Raw genomic sequence first — 13,023 nt, forward strand, 5'->3', positions numbered from 1 at the left:
CGTTTTTGGTCGAAAACTCAGAAATCATGACGTCACTAAAACCTCGATATCTCAAAAAATTTCCGACCGATTTTTTTGAAACTTTGTCACAATAAATTTCAATCAATTCCCTAAAGGTACCCAAAGTTTGGCGCGCCTGCGGCGCGCCGTTTTAATGCTATGGCCCGGCGAAAAAAGTGGGGGCGTTTAACGCCCCCCCCCAGCAACTCGCGGGTTAAGCAGGTGAGGAGATGCAGGTGGATTGATGACCGGCAAGCTTTTGTTCTTTACGAGGGCGAAGGGTCGAAGTCGGCTGCTAAGCCGTGAGCGGATTTTATCAGATACCGGTTCACTAAGACCTTTATCCGGGTCCTGGTCCGCTGACGCACTCTTGGAGAGCCGAATCACAGCAAAACTCCATCCGCGACTGTATCTATACGGCCTACGCTTTTCTGAAAACGTCTGCGTTTGGCCTTCTGCGGGCCCGGCCGGCCGGCCGGACGGCCCCGATTGGCGATCCACCAGTGACGTCACTGGTAGTGTTAAGCTGATTGGCGAATAATACATGGGGAAAACCGGGACGACATCCCCCTGCTGGTCCTGGACGCAGTGCTATGTATGATTGGACGATAAACATCCAGCCTTTTTCGGTTTAATTCAGGCTGGTCGGCAAACAACAACCTTACATCGGAACAGCGCTACTCACGATACCACACGCCCGAAGGAAAATACGAACGAATGAAACGCAAACATGGTGGGAAATATGCAAACCAGACGATGTGAAAAACATGGTCCGCTTGCAAATGGAGACTGTTAAGTAGGAATAAAAAAACTTACAGTCCTTCATATCGTGCTACACTTACTCGACGATACGCGTGCTCTTTATTAGCTAAACAAAGTATATAATTTGGAAACGAATATCTAAGAGTTTATAAAAGAGGTACGATATATGTCAAAACAAATGTATATCATATGATCCGCTAGCAAATGCAAGTGTATCTGACATTGGTTGCACACATGTATCAGTCTGTATCAGGAAGTCAAATGTATAATAATGTATAATCATTTGGCGATGATTATACATTATTATAGCTATAATAATGTATACCCCGGCCACACACTATCATTTGGCGATGCTAGTGTGTGGCCGGGGGAGGGGGGGGGGCAAGGAAGAATTGTGACGAAATGATGATTGATGGAGTGATGAAGTGTCAAAATGTGTGTAATGTGGTGTACGTTTTATACCTGCAATGTGTCGCTGTTTTGTGCCAACTTCATGCACACAATTTAGGGAGAAAAGCGGAAAGGTGGGCACGCATTTTGACAGACTGTGCAAATGTGCAACCAAGTATGGGCCCCAGTGGCTCTTCGTTGTACTGCAAATTTATGTCTTTATGTCTTTATAATTTACCGTGTGACCAGGAGGATCCTGGTGACACTCCCACCGCCAACGTCTCCGTCCGACGCTCCGGTCGGTGCCCGGTGAGTTCGCTCTGGTGCTGCCGCCATGGCTCGGTAATGTATGTACTCCTTCCAGTCCTCGGCAATGCATTCCTCTCGGTCCTCGGCAATGCACTCCTCCCAGTCCTCAGCAATGCATTCCTCTCGGCCCTCGGTCCGGTGCCATTAGTCCGCACCGTCCCTGCCCGAGGCCGTCTGGTGGATGTCAGCGTCTCACTCGGCCCGGCACCAGCCGAGTCTCCGGGGAGCTCTAAGGAGACGGACGTCGCCAGTTTCACGGCATGATGGCCCAGCACAGCTGCAGCCAGTGAGAAAAACGGACCAAACGACAGCTGCACTAAATACAAACTAAAGCGACAGCCTCGGATATTTGGCAACCGGATTTGTAAAAAAAATTACAACATTGCATCAGGAAGCAAACCAAATCTAGACATGAGTCAGGACCTCGAGCATTCAATTTTAACTAATAACTATCTACCCATTTAGTTTGGAAATTGCGGAAAGCTCGCATTTACCTTGATAAGGGTAAAAAAGGGTACGCATTTACCTTGATAAGGGTAAACCGTAAAACGGCCTTCGTGTATTTATTTTACATGAATCATCGACATCGATGACTCTAGTGGCTGTCGTGAAACAGCTGTAGTGTAGCTCTGGATCAGTGAACCTCCTGAGATCAGTTCGCTGCCGTCTGGAGGCTCCACAATTATCCGTGGCAGTTGGTTCGGAAGACCCGACCGAGTCGCGCCGGCTGCCTTGGAGAGACCTCTGCCTTCTGGTCCGGTCGACATAAAACTGCAGATAAGCCCCGTCGGCCGCCGCCGCCGACGGCTCTCCAGTCACCAGTGGTCTCCTCTTCAGCAGAGAGAACAATGAGAAAAATGAGGTCACAAACCGACTTAATTGAAGCAGCTGAAAACAAAAATCCGGATATTTCCACGGGCCTACAATCTACACTTAGCTCAACTTAGGTAGGGTAGAAACCTTTCCACACGTAAAACAAAATAAATAATGTGTCACGAACTACGATCTACAATGTAGATCAGAGTTTTGATCGTATATGATCGTGTACATATGTAGACCGTGTATGTAGATAGTGTATGTAGATTCTACATGCATGACTAAATGACAGATACAAAATACCGCCGGCAGATATCTGACAGCACTGGCATAAATAATTTCAAATTAGTGGCAAAAAGTGGCAAAATGTGTTGATAATACTTTATGAAGGATGTGCGGAGGCATGCAATTGGTTATCACACTAAAGTTCACATGCTTCGAATTGATGTGGTACAGCTTACCAAGTGCGTGTGATATCAATCTAACATAACCAAGTACGATTCCTCGATTTTTATTTAGAAATTTAGACCGCATGCATGAATAGGGGGCTTTGGGCCCGGGTGCCAAGCTAAGTGGTGCTTAGAAAAGTTAGACATTTTGTCTTTCTCACCGACAATGACAATAGTTAAGCTATTTAATAAGCTTTTTACATTGTTTTTGCATTGTTAATGTCTGTGAGAAAAACAAGCGGCGCTTGTTGCGAATGGCGCTTCGGACCCACCACCTGACCTTGCCCACTCCCAGTTCACCAGTGTTTGCATTGCATTGCATTGATGCTGCCTAGCATTCTTCAGATTCATCTCTTATGCATTGATTGTAACTTCGATTACGTTGCGCCCATTGAAACCACCAGGCATATTGCAATGTAAATAGTGAACTGGGGATAAACCCGCATAAGCTGAATAATTAGGACCACCGAAAACATTGTGGCAAAGCCAGCAACAAATACATAAGTACATACATACATATCGCCATCATGCGGAAATGCGCCATAACTGCAGCCTAACAACTAACAAGATCGGCGGTTTCTACTTTCTGCTTAGTGCTTTACCAGCATCGCCCTTTGTCCGACAGTTTCATTGCCCATAATGCACCAACAGAGCTTACACAAGTCAGATGTAAACCTATAATTAATGAAATAGGATCAGTAAATGAACCGCTTAGAGACGTGGCCGGTCGGCATATTCTACCATACATATGACAGCTGGCAGGCGGTTTCACAAGGCACTAAGCTAATGGATTCCCGCCTGTCTGGAGGTGGGACGTGTTGCACAGAGCGGTAGGAGTGTCGGGACCAGTCACGTTCAGGTCATATAACAACGTCGCACCAGCTGCTGCTCTCGACACCTTAGGAGACCTGAGGCATCTAACATGTGCCACGGGTTGAACCTATTCAGGGAGTCCGCAGAAATGACGTCAGCGCTATGTAGTCGACGTCTGGCCAGGTTCAAGTGACGGCGAGGAATGCTGAAGTTGCATCTTTCTTGTAAAGTGGCATACATGCTATAGTAAATTGATGAGCGCAATGACAGACAACTACAAAATTAACATTCAGTAAAATGTAAAGCACAACTACACAATAAATAAAACATTAAGATTACAAAAAAAAAAAAACAATTTCAACAAATGTAACTGTGCTTATGCACTATGAATGTACACAGGGCAAACTAAAAGACAAAAATATGAGCCAAACCTTTCCCGTATTGTCACTGATTATACCAACAGTAAATATTAATTATATGGTGCAGCGAGACACCTTTGCAATGGAAGCACGATAACAAGCGCCGAGAATGCGTGGAGGAAATGTAAACAAACTGAAGATCATGTTCAATGTGCAATGTGCATCAACGTCCGATAGACTATAATGAGAAAAGCGGACCCCTTCAATCTACTCACTCCCTGTCCGTTGACCCGCCAGACAGCCTGCCTGTATTCCTGCTCGTCTCAGAGATGACCCCCTCAGTACCGGAGTCCTCTGCAGCCTCCTGAGACGCGCGCCGGCCCCGGTGCAGTACAATCTAACGATCCGCTGAGCACAGCGAGCCCCGGCTAGGCCTGCTCCCAGCTACCGGAGGCCGCCGGTCCCCGCAGAATTCGCCGGAGAGCCCCACTCTAATGATGGTCGATGATCGAGACAGCACCAGACCGTCCCTAATCATTCTGGCGCGACGTACGAAAGATGAGCCGTTAGATTCAATTCTTCTTCACTTCCTTTTTTACATTTGCAGAGAGCGGTTAATTCTTGAGGATGGATGAAGAGCATTTATAAAGTGTTCAGTCAATGGTAATTGGAATGCAGCCAATAATGGCCTCGTTAGCTTGAACTGGGCCCGCACTGTATTCGACGGAATTCAATAAAGGGGGCATAACTAAGAAGTAGGAGTGTTGTTAAGGAGTGGTCCAAGATCACTATTTAATTTAGGATGCAATAGCTACTGGCAGTCATAGTACTAGGGACGTTCCAAAAGTAATGCCTCCTATTTTTTAACTCAAAAAGTTGATGAGATTGGAAGATGGGGGTGGCATCATTAAAACGAACATACTTTTTTTGTTCTACGTTTATTTTTCTACGTGGGCACCACTACTCTCAATGCACTTTTGCCAGCAATGAACGAGAGCCTTGATGGCTGGCTCGTAAAAGTCGGCGCCCGCCGAGGTGGTCCATTTCTTCACTTCGGCAATGACGGCGTCGTTGTTTGGGAAGCGCTGCCCACGTAAGCCGTCCTTCAGAGGCGCGAACAAGTGGAAGTCGGACGGTGCCAGGTCAGGACTATACGGAGGGTGTGGCAGCATGTCCAGCCGAACTTTGCCACACATTCTGTGGTCTTCAGACTCGTGTGTGGCCTAGCGTTGTCATGTTGCAAACAGAATGTTTCTCTTCTTTTCTGGCCTTACTCGGGCTATCCGGGCCTTCAGTTTTGTCAACGCTTCAACGTAACGGTCAGAGTTTACAGTCGCTCCTGGTTCCAGGAAATCCAAGAGGATGACACATTGCCTGTCCCAGAAGACGGTGCACATCACTTTGCCTGCTGGCGCCCGGTGCGCGGACGTCCGGAGCGTGCTTTGTCTTTGACATCACTTTCACCGCTTTCAAAGCGACGGACCCATCTGCTAACTGTGCTCGCATCCACCGCGTCTGCTCTCTAGACCTTCTGCAAACGTCGGTGAATGTCGATGGGTGCATTCCCTTCCCTGTGAAGGAATTCAATGACGCATCTCTACTTCTGACGAGTTTCCATGACGAACTTCGTTTACCAAGACGTCACGCGGGAAATAGCTGTGATAGATAAATGAAAATTTAAAGACATGCGAGTTAAGGTTAAGTCATGATATGGTGCAAATTTGAACGCCCTCCGATCATTTGCGGCGGAGTTAAAAAATAGGAGGCATTACTTTTGGAACGACCCTCGTACATACGATGCCGAGTTATTGGCTCACGAAAAGTAGCCATGTTTAGAACCAGGTATGTTGAACAACACACAAGACATGGCTGAGACTGTTTGGTCCGAATAATGTACACGTAATCAGATCCAACTTATCCCGGCAATATTAGATAAGTAACGTTCAACTCAATTATTATGGCAAGGGAGGATAACATACGCCACGCGCTGGTAACTAATGGTGTCGCTCATGCCAGCACATCTTAACGCATTTTTCGCGTGTCTGCGGGTCATAAAGCATGAAATGGAATGAGTCAGAATGGCAGACGGAATTAGCCTGAACTAGGCTGAAACACATACAATTTTAATGTTCGCTTCGCCTCCAGACGAATGTGGACTCTGCATGTTTGCTCTGTCAGATTTTCTACCCGACCGTTCGCCTTTCACTCGCGCGAAGAAATATGGAAAATGGTGCAGGCCTTTTGCTTCCCTGAAGCAGGCCATCTCTTCATGGTATTAAGTCTATAAAGATTACATTTAGCAAGAAAGCATCCCATCACAATTGCCATGGACCCCAGCGACGGATCAAGTATTTTTTCAATCATCTTCTGAACGACTTACCGAAATATACAGCCAAACCATGGCCAAACTATAAAAATTCATGCGGAAGTGGCACCATCGTACTTCGTTTTCTCCTAAACCAGCGGATCCGCCATAGGCTGGAGTGTCCTAATAAAACCAATACCATAAAGCCCCAGCCGCCACGCGCAGCCGAGCGCCGATTTCCCAAGATAAACTATCAACAATCAAACGGGCCGACTGCAGTGGCCGGCCGAGTCCGGATCGCTTACGATCCCTGTACCCCGCCCCTCTCGGGGCTTTACAGCCGCTCGTTGTGATCCTCCAGGCAGATCAAAGTTAACTATCTGCGCTGGTCATTCAAGAAACAAGCGGCGCACAGCCAGCACGCAGTCAGGGATGCCGAAGTTGTTAAACTTGCTGATGCTGTTGTTCGATTCAAGTTGAACAAAGCTCGAACGAGATCCCTTCTATGTCAAAGTCGCTCTCATTATATGGCATGTAAATTACTTTTGACTAGTTTGTTATCCTTGACAGAACAGACAAAACATCATAAACATGAAATATGTAATAAAACAATAAATATGTACTCACATGAAAATTATGAATATGAGTTTACAGCAGCACCATCCAAAGTTTTCATTATTATTCATATTTTTATACTGCATCTATCAATCTATGAAAACAGATCAGCGAAACACATCACCATCTTCATACCAGTAAGAGGTATTAATATTTCGCGGTGGCCAGCTGTCCGCGTGCCTCCGTCCCGGTGCCCGGTTGGGCGGCGGCGCTTTTACAGTCGGCCGCTCGCGCTGGTGGCCGCGCCGCCGATAGCGACGCTCGGCTGCCGCCGTCTCCGCGTCGCCGGCGACGGGCGGCGTTATCGGTGGCCGCTCGTCGGCACCGGCTCCGACGGCCGACACGCCTCCGAGGATGATGCATCGGTGGCGCAGAGGCCGCGGACCGGGGCCCGACCGGTGACAGTGGCCAACTGCTCGGTATGCGCCGCCCCTTCAGAGACGCTAATAGGGATAGCAGAGTGGCTCGTGATAAAATGGCTCATTTTGACGGATGAGAGGGCTAAGATATATGTAAATTATTATGCGCCTTTGCCTTTTTAATTTTGGTGCAGTAGAAAAAGTGGATGGAGTGCGTTCATTTAACTTAGTTGATAAGATGTGGTGGGAAGTGTAGAAATAAAACAAAAAATGTGTTCGGTGTCGCTTAATTCACATGACAGTTAGCTGCACACCGCAATTGGCATACTGCAGGCGCATTATCCCAACTTGGTGTCCCCATGAACTGCTGAAGCAATTGTCAATGGACTTGGAGAACTTGCGCGTCAATGCTTCGAAAAATGAAAATGGCAGACAAAATGGTTTATTATGTAGTGGTAAATAATTATCAATCAGAAGTCCGCATTGTGTATTTCAATAAAATGGCGAAGTAGGTATTATAGTTACACAGGAAATAATGAAAAAGCGCACAAAATCGTTACACAGCTTAGCTATCAGCATAGGTTTACGAGGTCTGTAAGGAAATTGCCGAGCCCGCATTTTACAGCAGTCAACAGAAAGCCACAAGATAAGTTATTACGAACGACTCCGTCTTCAGAGTTTTAGCATGTCAACCTACGAGAAGCGAACACCAGGCGTTACAATGCGTGATAATATGCGTGGGAATAGCCTAACAAAATCCCTAATTAATAGGTGGTTTGAAGAAACTGGCTTGGTAAATATTCTACAGTCGAGCTTACATTGAAATTAGACTACATCGCTTGCTAATTAAGAAAATTAGCAGCATAATGAATGAATAAAAAGCTGCATGAAAAGCCTACCCCAAAAGCACAGAAAGTGCTAGTAAGCGATGGCAGTAAAAATCGAAATCCGGCATAAAAAAGATGAAATTTAAACTTTTTGCAAATGTCTCCCCTAGGCCTAACGCAACAAAGACAATAAACATTGACTAAAGAAGTAAATATTGATGAACTTTCTGCAAAAAAAAATCGAAATCAAAAGACGACTTATTATGTAAGTGAACGAGCGAAAAACGAGTTATTTGACAACTTATTTTACATTTGATGCGTGGGTCTATACATTTTGTGGGGACTGTGCTCGCCATCCCCCCCCCCCCATGCTGTCCCAAACCTGTTTACCGGCATCCCAAAAATGTGCGGGCCACCCTCCTAAGGGCGGCCCGCGCAAATCTTCGATTTTATCAGATACTTGAGACGCACAGCGCACCGAAAAAAGACTACACCGGCCCCAAACTCCCTCCCTCAGGCATTATTTGTCAATACTTTTTGGAATACAAAGTGGAATGTAAAACTTTTTGGAATGTAAAGCCTTTTAGAGTGTGAGTCCATTGCAAGTCATCCCATGTCCACCCTTGCATTCACACTTCACTACTCTACCCCACCGAGCTGTTTTACCATGCACGGATCCAAGCTGTATGTCCAACACAGTAGATCCAGTAGATCCACACTATCCAGCAGTAGACAGTCATCATCGGCAGCCACATTCGTCTGTCTCCGGACAGACGGGCGCCCAGCTCCGCGCCGACACAACAAAGCCACAGACAGTCGGCCATCATCCGGCTCACCATTAATAGAGCCGTGCAAATGATGTGCCACCTTCCGAGGGCGTCGCCACCGGTCGCGCGCGCCAGCCCGGCTCGGCGGTCACGATACCTACATCCCTGGCCGGCACTGTGGGACCAGGGACATTCCCGAGTGTCAGGATAGGACGGCTGCTCATCGTCAGTGTCCTGCTGCCGGCTACCGCCCACCGGCTCCACGAGTGCAGCTTTCCAGGAGTACTGCGCACTGTCTCCCAGGAGTAATTTCCCACCAACCAGAAACTGCCTCCCATGGGTACCGCTTCTCCCTGGAGCAGTACCCACCTCCCAGGGAGCGCTGCAAATACCTGCAGACGGTCCCATTCACTGGGGATTCACCCAGCTGATGAATCCCGGTAGGTATCCATGAGGCACTGCCCCAGGGCTGATTATCACTCCTACAGATACCCTGGAGAGACATACTGCGCCCGTCGCCACACGATACCCTTACTCTCATTCCGCTGCTCTCAGTCAGAGTGGGCTCAGGTCACCCTTGGAAGTGGAAGTGACTGAATGTAAATACGGCCCAGGAAACCACTCAGGAATGAATGCTGAGTGACGATGAAATCTACAATGGTGCAATAAACGGTATGAGGGTGCAACATGTGACGCCAGCCCACATACCGTCCACACCATCCCCATATAATTCAACTGCACTGGACGTTCTGAGACCAATCCAGACTTTAAGGGTATGATATGACCGAAATCACTGTTCCTTTACGGAACACATGCAGTGAAAACACCGAGCATTTGTGAGGATACGGATCAGCATACCATGTTTCTCACCGCAAGACAGCACCGTCTACCCGACACCCGTCGCGCAGCCCCACGATATATATAAACGTTGAGTAGAGTGAGGCAACAGTCCAACCATACATTGATGCTGCTTATTAGGAAATCTCATAAGTAGATTTGTATTTGGATGAACTTATGTCGACACTAGCGAAATAATTAACATACCGGGAATAAATAAGTAATGATGACACCTCCACGGAACAGAACATGACGCATAGAACCTAATCGACAACCAAGCATTTATTATTGTTGTTTGTGTCACCCTTTACGTGGATTTGCGTCAGCCCTTCCGCGATCCGCCCGCTTCTCAAGTTCTCCCCACCTCTCGGTCCGTCGCCTGCGGGAGCCACGATCGATGCTGTTTCAGATCGCTCTCTTTATTTAAACGGCGCGCACTGATGTGATTTGGATGGATGCCCGCCGAGACGAAATGGGCCAAATTTCCTCAAACAAAATAAGATTTACGGAACAATTTTGTCCGATGTAAAAGAGTCCTTCACAAGAATTCAGAAGTGATTGTATGTTGTTACCCGGACAACCAGCATCGACCCGTACGTTGTAAGTCTTCGCCGGATTTCTCGCCCACGTGATTTCCACTTTTGTCTGAGCCGCGTCGGCCCTAGCAACACCTCTATTCACACTGTCCTTCGCGCCGAGTTGTGTCAGTCGCCAGCTATCTGCGAGGGCGGCGCGGCGAGCTTAATCTCGCCCGCGCGACACTTTAATGCAAGATCAAGTTTATAGTTGATGGGGCGAGCGAAGATACGACGGCGGCTGGCTCATGCATTATTCCGTGTCGGTGGCGGTGCCTGCCTGTTAAGCGCTCCTCGGCCGTCACTCAATGGCTGCCGCCATGAGAAGCCGATGGCCAAGATAGTGTCCACCAAGATAGTGTTAGTTGGAAAAATAACCGTTATTAAATCTCTTTTAGTCTCAAAACTAGTTCATTTATTGACATCACTACCAAACCTTGAGGAAGAGACCATTAAAGAGGTAGAGAACATACTATACCGCTTTCTGTGGAACAATGGCCCGGATAAAGTAAAACGTGCGCTAATAACAAAAGAATTTAGCGGGGGTGGCCTTAAAATGATAGATATTCGCTCCTTCATGACAAGTTTAAAAGTATCCTGGCTTAAAAGATTATACTGGGCACCTAAAGACGTTGGGTGGGCAATTATTGCACAGGATACAATTCCACCACTAGAAAACCTGGTCTGCTTCGGGTCAGTGAAATTAAGAATGGAGGCCAAAAAGGTAAAGAACAGGTTTTGGGAAGAAGTAATTCGCGGATGGTCGAGTTTCTGCACTGCATATAAACCTGACAACGATGAAATACTCGCGGACTTCATATGGTTTTCCGACAGCACAAAATACAAAAAGTCTATCGTTAAAGAATGGAACGAAAAAGGCCTTCGATTTATATCAGACCTGTTCAATCCTTTTGATGGCTCGCTACTGAGCAGAGAGCAGCTTGCAGCCACATATAAAATCAAAATGACATTTTTGTGCTATACCTCCATAATAAGAAGCCTGGCATTTGATACTTCCCCCAATGTAGCATGCATAGCTAAACACATATGGTATCCTATTCAACCTTTTAAAATCAAGCTTCTCTCACAAAACCTGCATCTTTCCAAAGTGGTATATAAAACCTTAGTAACAGGAATTAAAGTAAATCGCGATTCACACATATCTAAAATAAGTTGTAAGTGGATTCGAGATGTTGGTTCTATGCATAATGGAACTTTTTGCGATGTGCGATCGTCTACAAACAACACATATCTTCAAGCACTTCATTATCGAATTATTAACCGCATTGTTGCGACTAAAACTTTTCTCTGCCGAATCGGAAAAACAGAAACTGCTGCGTGCGACCTTTGTGGTAACGACGATACATTGTTTCACGCTCTGTATACATGCAACATAATTCAAAACTTTATACATAATTTAAAATCACATGTTCAAAGTCATTATAATATCAACTTAATAACAACACCTGAAAGCTGGATATTTCCTTGTCGTGACAAGGAAACAAACATTGAAATACTCATCAAATTGGTAGCAAAACACACAATAATGCGCTCCAAAAATAAGAACCGTCCCCCTAGTATCCCTTTGTTTACGTCCCTGCTCCGGGCAGAAGCCATGAAAGAAAAAAAGGCGGCTAAAAACTCTAGGCAATTTGAAAAATTCGAAAACAAATGGGGGAATGTTATAAATATTCTACAAAACATAGGCACCGATTGAAATGTGATGGCCGCCGCCGTCACCGCCGCCGTCGTCGCCATCCCGGTCGCTGCTGTCGGGGGGACCTGGGCTGCCCGCCCTCGCCGCCTCCGGAGAATGGCTGCCGCTGCCTGGCTGCTCGGCCTGCGCTGCCGTCGGCCGCGTTTCGGCTTCCTGCGTCGCCGCGGTGGCCGTGTTGGTGGCCGTTCCCTGGTGGAGCTGATCCGGCTGCTGTGCGCTGATGTGCGTTCTGACATTTGTAACAGGGACGGACGCCGGCACCGATACCCGAGTGGTGTCATACCTGTCAGCTGACGCGCCGCGCGTCCGTCTCGCGGTGGGTGGGTGGGGCCCCCACCGTGGGGGAGGGGGCTGTCGACGAGATGAGCTGAACTCCGCTCTTAATGCGATGTTGCAATGCGTCGTGCGTCAACTCCGTGCTCCGTGCCCGCGCCCCGTGAGAGCCGGGCTGTGGAGGCCGCCGGCGGGCGGGCCGCGCTTTGGGCGCTGCCGACGACGGGCCATATGTACGTAAATGTCTCCGCAGCCTCTGTATTCGGTTGGTGGTGGGTGACGACCGCTGGCATGCCGGAAGGGCTTGTGGTTCAGAATGGTGATAATGATCTAGTTGATATGCTATTTATGCAGTTTCATGTGCTCTTTACTGCATCTTTTGTGGGCGGATCGCGGAAGAGTGGAAGTGTGATGGATGACTGGACTGTGGCAGTAATGCTGTTTATTTGACAATAAATGCACTTAAAAAAAAAAAAAAAAAAAAAAAAAAAAAAAAAAAAAAAAAAAAAAAAAAAAAAAAAAAAAAAAAAAAAGATAGTGTCCACCGCTATCGGCACCGGTTCCAAAACAATCTCCCCGCCACATGGACGAGTTAATGAAGAAAATATGGAAATAAGGCTATTGGGAGGTTAATGAGAGAATGATAGAAGACTAAATAAAATACATTAATTCATTATTATCCACTTTTAAAACATAATGACCATATTCATCGTCCATGAAGCATCATAAAATGTACTTACTGGTGCATTTATCACCATAATAAAGGCAATTCTAACACTAGGCAAATAATACTTTACTGACGCCGGATCATGACATTCATCGCATTAAATATCATGCTAATTGTTTCGTC

General features: G+C 46.9%; 1 protein-coding gene across 1 annotated transcript in view; it reads left to right on the forward strand.

Annotated features, from left to right (window-relative positions):
• The window catches only part of LOC122368336 (chondroitin sulfate proteoglycan 4-like), a 95,816-nt gene that overhangs the window by 46,370 nt on the left and 36,423 nt on the right, over nt 1–13,023 (forward strand). The gene's annotated exons all lie outside the window — the stretch shown is intronic.

Source organism: Amphibalanus amphitrite, unplaced genomic scaffold (assembly GCF_019059575.1).
Source record: "Amphibalanus amphitrite isolate SeventyFive unplaced genomic scaffold, NRLGWU_Aamphi_draft 000940F_arrow, whole genome shotgun sequence".
NCBI lineage: Eukaryota > Metazoa > Arthropoda > Thecostraca > Balanomorpha > Balanidae > Amphibalanus > Amphibalanus amphitrite.